This window comes from Nuphar pumila, chromosome 1 (assembly GCF_984573655.1).
Source record: "Nuphar pumila chromosome 1, dmNupPumi1.hap1.1, whole genome shotgun sequence".
Lineage (NCBI taxonomy): Eukaryota > Viridiplantae > Streptophyta > Magnoliopsida > Nymphaeales > Nymphaeaceae > Nuphar > Nuphar pumila.
Genome location: NC_143249.1, coordinates 16000333 through 16016775, shown reverse-complemented (window position 1 = coordinate 16016775; position 16443 = coordinate 16000333). Strand labels below are relative to the sequence as shown.

Here is a 16443-nt window from a genome sequence, read left to right as displayed (position 1 = left end):
TCTATAGGTTTTGTTTAATGGGAACCATTTTTTGGATCACTGGAATCTGACCTGTATACAGGTTTTTTTGGTGATCCAAAATCAATGGTCATGAAATTACTTTCTTGGCTTAGAAAACTTTTTTACGTTAAAAAAACATGATCAAGAGTCGATCCTCACTAAATCGATCATGTTAAATACATCTAACAGTCTAGATCTATCAACACTTAAAACCTATATGGCAGAACGAGAAATGGGGCCTAATATATATATATATATATATATATATATATATAATGCATTCCTTAGGCCCTTTTTTTTTGTTAGGTCTCATTATCCTCCTTTAAAATCATAGTTTTAAGTAATTTTTTCATGTCTAACACCCTAGATGTGATTTATAAGTTTTGTTTAGTGAGAACCGACTTTTGGATTGCCAGAATCTGATCTGTATATATATTTTTTCTGTGATCCAAAACCAATAGCTATGAAGGTACCAGTTTTTTCCGGCTCAAAAAAAAAAAAGTTTTTTTTTGTCAAAAAAAAAAAACCATGATCCAAGAGTTGATTCTCACTGAATGGAGCATGCTAAACACATCTAATGGTTCAAATCTATCATAAAACATTTAAAACCCATGGGGCAGAACGAGAAATGAGGCCTAATACGTTGAGTTCTCTCTCTCTCTCTCATATATATATATATATATATATATATATATATATATATATATATATATATATATATATATATATATATATATATATATATATATATATGTGTGTGTGTGTGTGTGTGAGAGAGAGAGAGAGTTGTTGAACAATACAGATAACCTTTGCGCTCCTTTGTCTTGTCTGTTTACTGGAGACTGATAATATGACAATTGACAAAGGATGAAACTTTTGCATATCTTCAGTCAAAACCAACATTCTTATAAAGAAGCCAAAAGAAAGCTCGGATATTTTTAAATTATATTGGGCAAATAATAACGTCCTCTATGGTATTTAAATTGTATCATACCCTTATTGACTTGCAATGGTTATTTGTTATTTATATTTTCTAGTTGAAATCTTTTTCTGATAATTGTAGTTTTTTAATAATTTTTTTAGCTTTACACATTAAAAATATGGATGCCTATACCTCGTTCAGATATTTTTTTTTAAATGCACCGTTACAGTTCACGCCTTTAAAAACCTTGATTTTATCTAATTCTATGCATAAACCCATTCATCAGAAAATGTGCAACCAAACAACCCTGTTAACTTTTAATTCAACAGAAGATGGTAATCAGCAGTCTAAACTTCCATCAACGATGAACTTGAACTAAATTGGGTTTGGAAGGAGTCCAGTCTGTAAGATGGCCAAACATCAAGATGCATATGATCTAGACTGACAGAGTTGAGACACAAAATTGTCTTTGCATATCAAAAAGCGGATCAAATGGCCAATGCTTCCAGCTTCTGTGTAATAACACCAAGAGGAAGTTTGATAATTAGTTCAATATCTTGAATTGGAGAGAAAAAATAGCTGTTGGACCTAAAAGAAGAAAAAGAAAAAGAAAAAGAAAAAGAAATTTCATACCATATACCGTGGGTTCGAACTTCGACTTGAATAGCTGATTGGCTAGGTCACACTATCATAACCTAGGGGTATGAGATTCGAACAAAAAAAAACAACAAAAAAAAAAGCCATGGATGGCTGGAACTCTAATTTATAAACCGACCTTGGGGCCTTCTAAGGATCACTGGTGTCGACTCCGAGTACGTAAAGTCCAGTGCGCGCTTCACTCAAAATTCATGGCATTAGATCTGAGGCAATGAACCTTCCCTTAACCCCAGTTCCTCGGAGATGATGTACTGATGCCAATGTATGAACATAAGGAAAAAGAAAACCATGAAAAAGATGGCATGCAGCAGCATCAAAAGAAAACCCATTTAATTGCAATTAGCCATGCATCATAGTTATTCAAATTTGATGGTTTCAACTGTAGTCAAGTTGATAAACATTGTAATTTTGTAGCCAGAAGCTTGGCTAAGATGAGCATTGTTCACAGTAATAGGATTTAGAAAGATAAACCACTTGAGTGGTTTCCAAATCCTAATTCTCTGTGATGCTTTTGATCCTTGAAATCTTTCTGTAATCTGATGCTTTCTTTGTGCGTGTGGAATGATTCATTATACATGTTATTCAATCTTGAGCCTTTTGTGATTGGGGGTAATGTTTGTTACCTTCGTGGGTAAGAAACCCCTAGCGAAAAATGTAATATTTTAATTTTTTCAGTTTTTTTTTTTTGCACATCTAACCCTCCTGAGATGATATACATATTAAGTTTAGTACCATGTCTTTCTGATGTGTATGTGAGATTTAACAAGGGTTGAAAAATCAATGGCTTACTAAAAACATATTTTTATGTCAAAAAACTATGATAAAAAAGTTGATTCCTATTATTTTGACCATGAACACATTCCTTATGTTAGATTTAGTCAAAACAACCTCCCCTGTGAGCTACCACTAAGGGTTTCCTTACCCACGAGGGTAGCAAATGCTATCCCTTTGTGTTTCAATGTGCTCTTGCAAACTTTGCTTAGGCACTTAAGGCATGGGGGTTGGCGGTCTGCCAGGGGTTTACTTCATAAGGGTGGAGCCCATTAAGTGACTCATGTCCTTGCGAAGGTTCCTCGTCATCATGAAAAATAAAAAAGGCTCTTCCAAGATGTGCCTAATTACAAGAAGAATGAGGGAGGGGGAGGAAATAATTTCAAATAAGATTTTTTTTGGATTTATAACCTGAAGAAATTGCACCCGGCATGAAGACTTGGTCGCACTAGCTCAGCCAACCATACCTACGATCGTCGTGCCGGCAACATAAAACTCCGAGGCTAGAACCTACCCTTGAGACTGGGGATGCACACCGAACCTAGCCGGCTGGGGCTCAGCTTGGGCTCCTCCGCTTCGTAAATGAGCAAAGCTTGAACCGGTGTATGAAATTCGGATGAGTTATTGAGCTGAGCTTGAACAACCTGTCGATAAAGCTCGACAGGCTCAATAAGGCTCAATTCATTGCAAACCTCATATATATAATATCTTAAAAAAAAAAAATCAGAACTGCATTGTTATTGTAATGGGTTGCCTTTTTTTCACTGAGAATTTTTAGTATGTATAGAGTGTTTTCAGTAATAATAATCAAAAGACATGTTTTGGCTTAATGGTAGGTTCCCTTCTTCTAATTTTTTTTTTGTAATAAATCTTGTTTAAGCTCTGCTTGACTCGAGCTAAGTTCAGACAACGCCTTACAAGCTCGGATCTGAGCTCGAGCCGAGCTTGGAAAAAGTGATTTTGAACCGAGCTGAGTTTGAACAGCCAAGGCTCAGCTTGTATGCATCCTTACTTGCGACCTATGATACACGTTGGCTTGCGCAGAGGGGCGACACCCCCATGAGAATCGAACCATGACTGCTAGTCTAGCAGCCAAGGCCCCACCCTACAATGACAACCCCCCTGGGGGCAACAACTTCAAATAAGATGAGATTAGAATCAAGATAAATTGCATAGCCTCCAATCAACCATTGATCATTCTGATAATCTGCCCCATTAACATTATAGTATGTACAATGAGTACCCTGAGGAGCAGTTGGGAAGCAAGCCAGTCAGTGGTTCATTGATCATTTATCATTCTGATAATCTGTCCCATCAAGATTAAGGCTATGTTTGGGAGCCAGTGTTGGAGAGGAGATGAGGAGTGTTGGGAGTGGAGATGAAAATGGGAGATGAGGGTGGAGCTTTCAACAACATTCATGTAAGGATATAGTTGAAAATGACTCGGCTCCACTGCAAACACCATTCTCATCTCTCAAAACAGTGTTTCCAAGGGTAGGTGATATTAATTACACCCTCATTAAATACCATCTTGGTTCCCAAACAGAGCCTAGTATTGACAATGAGTGTAGTGGAGAACAAACCATGTCACATGGTGTGTTAAGAAGGTGAAGCCACTACATAATAACGACCAGGCCATAACGATAGGTGCATGAATGAAAATACCTTATTTATTATTGAAAGCCAAATCAAGTCATGTGAGGTAACACATTATAATCTACCAACAACGCCACAAAAAATTGTATGATTGGAGAAGAGATTATAACCACAAATGAGAATAGTATAGGAAAAGGTTTGGCACCAGCCATCCAGTGCAATCAAGGAGAACAGAGGTATATTTGCATTGGGTGAAATAGAACATGTAGAAGCATAGAGAGCTTCAATTCCTAAGAAGAAATTGATTGAACCTAGATCCCTGAGTGCAAATCCTTTGTCAAGAGTACTAAGAAATTGGACGATGTTAGAAGGAAATTATTCAATCATTAATATATATCAATATAGAGGCCACTTCATCAAATGCTTTGCAAATAAAAAGAGATGAATTAGATTTAGAACCAAATAACCCAGACTAGATTAAGGAGCAAAGATCATGGAGCCATGTTTTCAGGCTTGTCTAAGCCCATATAGTGCGATTTGCAGTTTTGATGTGCAAGAAAGCTCCAAAGTGGAATTGAAAGATTATAATACGATCTGTGCTACCTTACGCTAAACTAGAGTATACAAAAAATCTACTGAAATTAAAATAAAATTAACTGAAATTTAAATAAATACCTTAATCATCAACCAGCTATCTTAACAAAGTCCTTACCATAAGTATCTATAGAGGACAAAACTTTAATTCTACTAAGGATCTGGATCCAGTATCTCATTAAAACAAAAAATACCCAAAACCAATATCCAAAAATATTCTAAAAAGAAATAAAATAGACCAAAAAGGATCATGGACCCCACTTCCACCCTGCATCATTTTCCTCGGATTGAAAAAATGACTCATCTCGAGTCCAGGTCATTCGCTTGCATTCTTCTAGTTTCTCTTGAACCATGCAAACAATTGAACTGATACATTTTGTGCATGGAAATTTGATAGGTGTGGATCAAGAGGTTTTCACAGTGGCAATAGAAGCCCTAAGCACGAATAATGTATGAATTCTGCTCTTTCTTGGTTGATACAAAAAGTCTTTAAAATGTAATACGGTTTGGCTAGGTGGGTCTATAGATGTATCATTTTTAAATTTGATTCGAACTATATAAGCTGGTAAAAATAGGGTGTAACTTTTGGGTTTGTGGTGTCGGGTGAAAATTTTGGTTTTTGAACCTGGTGGGCTTATAAGAGTAATTTGGTTGGCTTTGAGAGGGTTTTGGAGTGAGATCGGACCCGTGGAAGGCTCATCTAAGTAATAAAAGGGCACAAGTCAGTTTTGTAAACTTGAACCCGTTTTTGAATAGGGCAAAGAGGGTTTCCTTTGGGGCTATAGTGAATCAATCCGGTTCACAAATGAACTGGTTTGGATCAGAGGCTCCTCCCTCACAAATGAGAGAGGAAAGGATGGGGAGTAAAAATCATCTCCTGCAGACCGCTGCCGACGGCCAGATGCCACCAGGCAACTGACCACCGACGGGTAGCTGGATGCTGCTCACCAGCGGCCACCGATTTTCTTTGATAGTGGTCATTGATGACTATATATATATATATATATATATATATATATATATATATATATATATATATATATATATATATATATATATATATATATATATATATATATATGGACAATGAAGAGACTTGAAATTGTTACATGCTTAACCAACTAGGTTGTGGTAGCAGCGGCTATCAGTGGGTGAGATTTTGGGTATGAAAATTAAAATGCAGACCACCACGAGGGTTGCCTGTGTGACCAACGGGGTGGTTGTGAGGGTGCTGAGATGAAGGCACTGTGCCTTGGATATGATTTTTACTGGATATCTGACTTGATTTGACTGACTGAATTTCTCTCTCAAGGGCACTGAAAATCTACTTAGGTGGGTCAATTTAAGGCGCACACATTGAAGGATATCGCGAGTTCTATACCTGAAGCGTACGTCCCTTGCTGCAAGGTCGAAGTCAATGGGAAACTAACTCAAATGAGGCAGGGAGTACTCTGGAGTTTTGCCCCGCGAATACCGGAACATGGCCACAGACAATGTGGCACCCCTTGGCCCATAACAGGATATCCAAACCATATCGGCAGTCTTTCCCTCTTATTGACAAGAACATTTAAAACAAATTAAACCTTTCGAGAAAAATATACAACAGCTTGATATCTTACTCCAAATTGTGCACCTGAGCCCAACCCAGTAGGCTTGAGCTCTTAAGTAAGCCTGAGCCTAGCTTGAGTCTGAGCCTAAGCAAACAGCGCTGCTTGCCTCCTTCTACACGCATACCTCCAAAATTTTATCTTTTACTTTTCCCCGTTTTTTAGCATCTTGAAGGAATTATTCTTTCATGTGGATTGTGCTGTGAAGGATGATGTCATTCGCCCACTAAAAAAAGATGGGGAGCAATATGTTCCTTTTCCACATGAAGGTGGCTTGATCATGAAGCTATTCCAACAAAGAAGGACTCCAACTATAGGACTAATGGTAGATTTTGCCAGTAGATTTCCTTCACTTCACCATTAGTTCCAAAAGGCCTTGCCCCGTGAACGGCAGAAATACTGCTTAATCTCTTATAATATGACACATGAAATATTCTGCCATGAATGTAATTTCATAGTACTCATAGTTATCCGCTTTAAATCAAGCTGATCCAGTGCAATTGGAAAAAAACGTAACTTGTATGAGACTCTGCAACGATGCTCAAACTCATCCCAGATCTGAATGTTCAAGTTAAACAAGGACAAAGTGTACTAAGCTGGATAAAGCCATTGATTCTTCATTGTATTCCCAATAGTTGTGCTTTCCTTCCTCTCAAACACAGAAGCTTCGGTGATTCCATTGAAAGTCTTTGCTTTGGCAGCTGTTTAGATAAAAAGCAAGAGAAAAAGGAAAAGGAAAAGCACTAGTATCGATTCCTCTTCAGGTACAATAACATAACTGGCATCATAAGCACAAATTTTAGGTTCTTTCACAAACTATTGAATTTTAGTATCTCCACAAGAGATTGAGAAATCCATGGCTTCCAACCTCAATACCAGAGGGATCCAATGGGAAATAGATGAAATTTTGTCTGACAGGCTATTCATAGACTCTGTATCTTTCCACCATTTTCAGCCCTCCGACTTCTGCTATCAGGAAACAGAGGCCTCCATAAACATCAACCTGTCTGCAAACAGCATCTCTAGTTTCCCGCACATACTGACAGCATTGGCATCCAGAAACAAAACCCAAATTTCTCTTAAAACGTTGGAGTTCCATAGAGTTGAATGGACCTTCCAAGAACAACATGTACTATGCAATTGGCTCAAGAGAAATACAAGTATCAGAAGGCTTGTGTTTCAACAGAACAATTTTGGAAATGAAAGCCTATCAGAATTCTCAGAGATGCTGAAAAGAAATGTCAGCATAAAAGAATTGATATTCTTGGAGTCTGGAATTGGGCATGTTGGCATGAGGTTATTAGCTTCAGCGCTAAGGAGAAATGAAACCGTGGAGGAGCTGCAAATATGGGAAGATTCAATTGGCTCAAAAGGTGCAGAGGATATTTCCCAGATGATAGAAGTAAACTCAACGCTGAAGCTTCTAATAATTCTAGACTCCCAGACCATCACAGCAGCACCACTAATCTCTGCAGTGCTAGCAAGAAACAGAACAATTGAACTTCATATCTGGAACAGCACAAGCAAAGACAAAAATCAGAAGGTGGTTGAGTTAGCTCCTGAGATGAATACCCTGCGGGTTTACACACTCAACATCTCAGGAGTTTGCAGGGTAACCTGTGCTTTGGGGTGGAATTCCACAATTAAATCTCTAGACATGACTGGAATTCACCTTAAATCTCGATGGGCAAAAGAATTTCAAAGAGTTCTAGAACAGAATAGAAGTCTGAAGTATGTAAACTTGTCAAGGACAAAGCTGAAAGATAAGGCAGTTGTTTATGTTGCAGCTGGACTCTTCAAAAACCAGTGTCTGGAAAGCTTACAGCTTGAAGGAAACTTGTTTAGTGGCGTAGGAGTTGACTATTTACTATGTCCATTAAGTCGATTTTCAGTATTTCAGAACCAAGCAAATTTGACACTCAAGTCATTGGTTTTTGGAAGTGGGAAGGCAAAAATAAAAAGAGATGGAATGACAGCAATACTGAGAATGCTTGCTACAAACCAGAGCATCATCCAACTGGGTATTTGCAACAACAAAAACTTGAAAAGTGAAGACTTCATCAGAATCTTTAAGACAATTGAGGCAAATTCCACCCTCAGGTATTTGTCTTTACGGGGCTGCGGGGGTGTTGAAGGTGAGGAGCTAGTGCAGGCGATCATGGATATGTTACAGGTCAATCCATGGATTGAAGATATTGACTTGACTGGGACGCCGATGGAGAAAAGTGGCAAAACAGGAGAGATATATAAGAAGCTTGGGCAAAATGGGAGAATGGTGGCAGAGGTGGACTTGCTTAATGATATACCACTGACAAAGCCTAAATGCTGTAGAGTCTTCCTTTGTGGACAAGAATTTTCTGGCAAGAGCACACTGTGCAGTACCATATCCCAGGTTTTTTCTTCATCCAAGCTTCAATATGTTGATCACATGAAAAGTTTGATAAACCCAATTGAGCAAGCAGTGAGAACAGGTGGGATCAAGTTCAAAACTCTGAAAGATGATGATGATACAAAGATTTCAATATGGGATCTTGCTGGACAGGATGCTTTTCATGTTTTCCACGAACTGATGTTTCCAGCACAGGGAAGTCCTACTTTCTTTCTCATAGTTTCCAGCATGTTCAGAAAGCCTGCCAACCGAGAGCCAAAGCATGTACAAGAGATTGAGGAAGATATACAGTACTGGCTTAGATTCATAATCTCCAACTCTAAAAAAGCACAATTACAAACCATGCTACCAAATGTTACAGTAGTTCTTACCCATTTTGACAAGCTCGTACAACCATCAGAACATTTGAAGCAAATTGCAACATGCACAAACAGACTGAGGGAAAATTTCCAAGGATATATTGAATTCTACCCAACTGTATTTGCTGTTGATGCAAGATCATCTGGGTCAGTAAGTAAACTGTCATGTCATATGAGAAAAACCAGCAAAACAATTCGAGAGAGAGTTCCTAGAGTTTATGAACTTTGTGAAGAAGTGCAAAAAGTTCTATTTGAATGGAGGTCAGAGAACTCTAATAAGCCAGTGATGAAATGGAAGGAGTTCTGCAACATGTGTCAGGTCAAGATCCAAGCACTAAGAATCCATTCAAGACGAGAGAGTCTTGAGAAGGTAGATGCAAGACGGCAGGCAATTGCAAGTTCTTTGCAATATTTGGGTGAGCTTATATATTTTCATGAACTGGGCTTTATTATCTTGGACTGTGAATGGTTTTGCCGGGATGTAATTGGATTACTAATAAGGATGGGGGGAAAACAACAGAATGCACAAGGGAAAGGATTCATATCAAGGAAAGAATTGGAGAAACATCTGAAAGAGTGTCTACAGAGTTGGATACCAGGGGCAGGTCTGAAAACATTTGACAATATTGAAGCTAGCGACCTTGTAAAAATGATGCTAAAACTAGAGCTTTGTTATGAACAAGATCCTGAAGACCAACACTCTGAGCTTCTAATTCCAATGCTGCTTGAAGAAAGATGGGGGAAACTGCACAAATGGCAATTAGCAACACCTGATTGCATTTATGCAGGCCACCGTTTTGAATGCGATGACTCTAGTCACATGTTTCTTACCCCAGGATTCTTTGCCAGATTGCAGGTGACTTCTCTGATTTATCTTCTTGCTCATGCAAAATCTGTTTAATGATTTACAGTTGAAACATATAATCTTTACAACTACAATAAGAGTATAACCAAGAGGTCATTTTCCAATTTTCTTAAAACTAGTCTTTAACTTCAACTGACGTTTCAATCATAAGCTTACCTTTTTTGTATGATAATAATAACAGTAATCAGATTTCCTACATGGACACCTCCAAAAGTAGTGTATTCTTTTACTTATAACCCATTGGTAATGGCTATCAATGGGATTTAGCTAATCTGAAACACTTCCAATTGTACAGGTACAACTCCATAACAAAATTCTGGGATCAAAGAACCACCAGCACAATGCAACATACGCACTAGAGAAACACCTTATCTTAATAAACATAAATGGGGTCGACATAAGAGTAGAGTATGGAGGAGAACTTGGTCAGTATATTGATATCGTAGCCTGCTCAACCAAGAATGTAAGTGAAATTCTTAGACTCATCCAGCATCTTATAGTCCCCTCGATCATGGCCCTTAGCAATGGTGTTACCCTAACAGAAAACATTCTCCGGCCACAATGTGTCCAAGAACTCATACCGCCAAGATACAGAATGAACCAACAAGTCCCACTACAACAACTAAAAAGTGCACTCCTTTCAATTCCTGCTGATGATATGTACAATTACCAACACACATGGCCTCCTGTAGCAGAAGGAAGAAGAATAATAATACCTTCAGGTTTTGACTTTGCTAGAAACCTACTCTCTGAAGACAATTTCAATGATGTGCTGCAGAAACGGTACCATGACCTTCATCGCCTTGCTGTCGAATTGGCAATTACACCTGCTGCAGATAGCCATGAACCACCACCAGACACTGAAGTTGGGCAGCAAAATAATGTAGAACCCACAATTGCAGGCATTGCCAAAGGAGTAGAGCTAGTGCTGCAGCGGCTAAAGTTCATAGAGAAAGATCTCAAGGACATAAAACAAGAGATCCAAGGATTGAGATATTATGAACACAGGCTGCTAATTGAGTTACACCACAAGGTGAACAGTTTAGTGAATTTCAGCATGCAGTTGGAAGAGCGCAGAGTCCCACACATGTTCTACTTTGTCCAGAGCACAGGAAGCTACTCAAAACGTTTAGTCACAAGCATGGTTTCAGGCATGACACCGCTCCGTCTACACATGCTATGTGAAATGATGGGAGAGGTTCATGTAATTGAAGATCAGTTAGGATGCGAGGTGATCAAAGTTGACAATGCAACAGTACAGTGCCTGTCTCCTTACCTGAACAAGTTCATGAAGTTGTTAATATTGGCCTTGAAAGTTGGTGCACATTTTGCAGTCGGATTAGGGGAGATGATTCCGGATTTAAGCAAGGAAATTGCTCGCCTAGTTGACTCATCACTTATATATGGAGCAACAATAATGGTAGCTGGAGCAATGATGATCGAGGGAAGCAGAACAGAAAGAAGATTGTCCAGTTGGGGTAGTTCAAGGAATGTTCATCAAGAGGTCAGGGTAGCTCAGCAGTGGCTAACAGATTTTCTGAAGGACCATAAGTGTTACAGTGGTAAAGAAATTGCTGAAAAGTTTTCACTATGGAGAGTTAGGTACCTGGATAATGGTCAAATTGCATGGATATGCAAGAGACATAGAGAATCAAGGGCAAATGAAATCATTGAAATACCAGTATAAGATCATTTTCCTTTAGAGACAGATGGAGATTGACCATCCATGAAGTAAAAGGAAATGGGATAGACATATAACCAGCCTGGTCTGGTCCTTTCTCTCCCTCTCTCTGTTGATACACACACCCTCAGGCCAGACAGTGAATGCTTGGAATGGAGAAGTTCATAGTTAGAGATCTGAAGAAGTTCCAAAGAACAATCAGTTAAACAGAATTTGAACTATCAAGCCCCAGTGAGCTGCCAGGCAAGAGAGAAGCTAGCAGGCAAACAAGTCAAGAGGAGAAGCAGGCAAGGACACAAATAATGAGGTTTCAGGCAGGCAAGGGATATATATATATATATATATATATATATATATATATATATATATATATATATATATATATATATATATATATATATATATATAGGGAAACTGGAATATGTAAACCAGAAAAATATGTAAACTGGAATGCAATGAGATTTTCATAGTTTTTTTTCCCTAAAATTTCACCTTACGATGTGATCTAGATGCTTGGTTTTATATAAACACTCTTAGAACATCCGATTATGACGTATAAGAAGGATCTTTTAAGGCTTGAAAATCAACGGCTCAGAATTTTCGTAAATATTCAAGCATACAAAATCACATTTCTTGATCTGATTACGACGATCCAATAGTTGATTCCAAGCAAATGGACCATGATGAATGCATCTGCAGGGTTAGATTTGCAAAAAACCCCATGAAAATCTTAGTTCATACTAGTTTACATATTTTGCTGGTTTACATATTCCAGTTTCACAATATATATTGCAGATTATAAACAATTTGTGGGAAGGGAAAGATTGTCATAACTTAGTGGGCACTCGAGTGAGAGACTGACTATTTGCATTCACCAGATTACAATGTATGTTTCCTTCTAAAGAATGTAATTTACATAGCCAATGGGCTGGCCACATTCGGAAGGATCTAAGTCACATGGGTACGGGTGTGGGTACGACACATCAATTCCAAAAAATGTGGGTATGGGGACACGGTGGCATATATATATATATATATATATATATATATATATATAACATAAATATAAAATAAATTCTAAAAATCAAAATATATTATTCAAACAAGTTAACATAAATTAATTTAACATTTAACAACCAACTAAACTAGTAACTGAACATGTTAACAACTTTTATTCAAAGAATCAAAATTCAATAACAAGCTACAAATAAAACAGATGATTATCATCTAGAACATCATCAACAGAAACCCCTTTCAACATGAGCGACAATCCATTGATAGGAATATGGTCTCTGTCGAGAGGGAGACATAGATGAGAGAGGCGAGAGGTGAGTCCAGAGGGAGACAGAGACGAGAGGAGTACCTGAGCTGCACAAAGAGGGAGACTCTGTAAGGGAACGAGAGAGGCGACACTGCACGAAGAGCTGAGAGACGCTGCGGGCGAGCGCGCGAGAGAGAGGGGGAGGTTCTTTAAAAAAACCAACACGGGTTCGGTTTCTTTGGACCTGACCCGACGCAGTGCGGGACCCGATCCACGGCATACCCGCACTGCGTCCGGTGGCAGTACCCATGTCGACAGAGGTACGACACCCCAAACGGAGTGTCCATATTACATAGGGAGGGATTGAGGAAGATCAGGTGTGGAAAGAGAAGCCAAAGACTGGTTTCCTCCAAATGACCTGTATCTCCATATAATTCCTTTGTGTAACCTATGTCACAGGGATTCGGCCAGACCCGCGTAGATGCGATGCGGGTGCAGCACTCGGTACGGTCAACCCGACCCTTGGTACGGTTAACACACCCAGGGTCATTTTGGTTTATTTCTGGATTTTTTTTTTTTTTTTAAATTTTGCCTTATGAAATGGGCTGCGGAATTTAAAAAAAAAAATCTTGCCCCCTTCCGTCCACTGACCGTGCAGCGGGAAACCCCAGACACTCTCTCTCTCTCTCTCTATATATATATATATATTGCTGCACCCCTCGCACCCAAGGTTTTTGAAAGTGCCGCACCCCTGCCCCCACACCCATGTGACATACTGTGTAACTGGTGGTAGTTTGCCTAGCCGCAACTTATTATCAAAAAAGAAAAAGGTATATATGTAAGTATGAGCTAACTAATCTTGATCAAAAGAAATGCTTACATTTATTGAATCAAGAAACATTTTATAATTGCAATTTTGCTTTTAAAGACAAGACACAAGATATCTCTATATTTGACAACATGCCAATTACTTTATATGCTCCAGATTACTCAAAGAACATGTGATGGAATCTGTCACAGGGACTCGGCTAGCAGGGTGCCGCACCCGCGTCGACGTGACTCGATGCGGGTGCGGTCAACCCACACCCAGGTTCATTTTGGTTCATTTTTTTTTTTTTTTTTAAATTTGCCCTATGAAATGGGCTGCGGATGGTCAAATTTTTTTGTTTTTAAAAAAAAAAAATTTGCCCTATGAAATGGGCTGTGGAATTTAAAAAAAAATTCTGGGGGGGGGGGGGGCGTTGCCCCTCCTATAACTCCCCGCCAGGGGCGGCCCCCCTACCCCTGCCCGCGCAGCAGGACCCGCGCCGGGGGAAACCCCCGGACCCCCCTTATATATATATACACATTTTTGCCCCTGCCGCACCCCCGCACCCGGGTTTTTTGGAAGTGCCGAATCCCCGCACCCGCACCCATGTGACATAGGATGGAATATAGATCTACAGCTCTAATCAATATGGCAAAGAAGCATGGGTAACGATAGAAATCCAAAATTGAAAACTAACAATTTCAAGTATTACTCTAGCTCTCCAGGTACAGAGTTTGCCTAATATGCCAAACCTGGTGACAGCCCATTTTGATGCTCCTCCTCTACTGCCAATCCTTCTTTTGCAACATCTCCCCCTCTCCCAGCTGTTCTCAGTCATTTTTCTTCTTTGATGAAATTTATTCAGCTTCAAAACAATGATGTGGACTGTTGATGACAACGACAAGGAGAAAGTTGAGAATAGACTTACCAACATCTAGTTAAATTGAAGAATGCACAGGGACTTAAAATCCTTGCAATGCACAGGGACTTAAAATCGTTGCATTTATATTCTCACGAGAGGCAAGTTTCTGAGCAATTTTTATTTTTTATGTACACGAAGCTCTGATTCAGGACAGATATTTTTATCAGTCTTGGCTATCATTTGAATATTAATCATATAACTTTGCCACTGGGAAGAGCTTCAAACTGCTCACTTTCAGAACATTTTTCATTTGATTGAATGCGCGACCGATTCTTCCATCATCTTACAGAATGCATTCCCCATTTCTTCACTCGCAATAACTTGTACAACACAATAAATTGATGATAAATTTGCAAGCACATCTAAGCACAACAAAGAAAGAATGCTGCAGTTGAAAACAGAAACCAGGTCAAAGGTGGCCAGGTGAAGTAACCACCATCAGAACCAAGAAAAAATGTACCTCAAGATTGTGTATGATGTATACAGCTGCACCATCACATATATGCCCATATCAACGGCAGATGACATCCAGCAGCAAGAGCCATTGGACTGCATATTATAGAAGGAGGACATTGCAAAGTAACAGCAAAACCACACACACACACACACACAGACACCCCTCACACATCATCTTCATCATCAGGCCATATCCCGACACCATGAGGTATATATATGTATATATGTATATATATATATACATATTTATTTATTCACACACCTTGTACCTTAAGGGTCTTTTTTTTATTGGAAGGAGTTGGATGGAGATAAAAAGTCCAACACACTTGAAACGAAAAAAAAGTGTGCTTTAATAATTTGAATTTGAAAAGTGAAAGCAAACTATATTCACCACAAAAGGTATTAACATTTTTTCAAAAATGTCATTGATCTTAAGGGTATTCTGGTAATTTTAATGAATTGTATGTTGCTAATGTTAACATAAAAGGTGTACATATTCAGAAACACTTTTGTAAATATTCATATTATTGAATTGATCAGAAACCAGTAACCAGCAGGGTGGCACCACCAATGATGGTTGCCACTCCACTGCTTTCTGGTCAATCCGGTGTTGGTATGGTGCTAGTCAAAGGAATGAGTTTTGTTTGGTCAAAATAGGTCTAAAATTGATAGATTTGGGCACCTTATGGAGGGAGGGCCCGTTTCCATTACACGGTAGGGCCGTTAATTTTGAAAATTCTTAGGCTCTGTTTGGGAGCCTGAGATGGGAGGGGGGATGGTATTTAATGAGGGTACAATTAATACCACCTACTCCCACAGGTGTTTGGGAACCCCGTTTTGGGAGATCAGACTGGTGTTGGGAGTGGAGATAGGCCATTTTCAACTACATCTTCAGAAGGATGTTGTTGACAAATCAAGCCTCATCTCCCATTTTCATCTCCACTCCCATCATCCCTCTCATCTCCTCTCCAACACCGGGTCCCAAACAGAGCCTTAATAGTTTCTAAATTAGTGACCATTTTAAGAACTTAACAAAATGGACTTGGTCAGCCTTTCTAGCAATAAAAGATAATGCTGTTTTCACTAACGGGACTGCATATGAGAAGCCAGTACAGGATGAGATCTCTATAATATAAATACAGATGACACTCATTTGGAAAGGGTGCGAAAAACTGGAAATTACCAGAGATTTAGGAGCTGAAGAAAATCCCTGCAGCCCCAATGGCATATTTCCAGTCTCATAACAAATTACCCCTCCTTTTCATTGTCCAAACAAAGATGAAAAACCTGACGAGCATGCTGCCATTGATTTTCCTGCTGCAGCAAGGCTGGATATTGGTACAATGATGCCACTGAGATGATGCAACCCACTGGTTTCTGGCATCAACATCACTTCACATAATTTATTTTATGTCTATCCATCTATGTTCTTAGAGTAGCACAATGCATATACCATTCAGAAAGCAGGAATTAAAAAACATAAGCTATAATCCAGCAATACATAAGCTCAACAGTCAATGCACACCAATGGAAAAACAAAGAGACAAATGAGAGA

At 39.0% G+C, this 16443-nt stretch overlaps 1 pseudogene; it reads left to right on the top strand.

The window, feature by feature from the left end:
- Positions 1-7003: 7003 nt before the first annotated feature.
- LOC149848118 (protein TORNADO 1 pseudogene) lies at positions 7004-11447 on the top strand (annotated as a pseudogene).
- The last annotated feature ends 4996 nt before the right edge of the window (positions 11448-16443 follow it).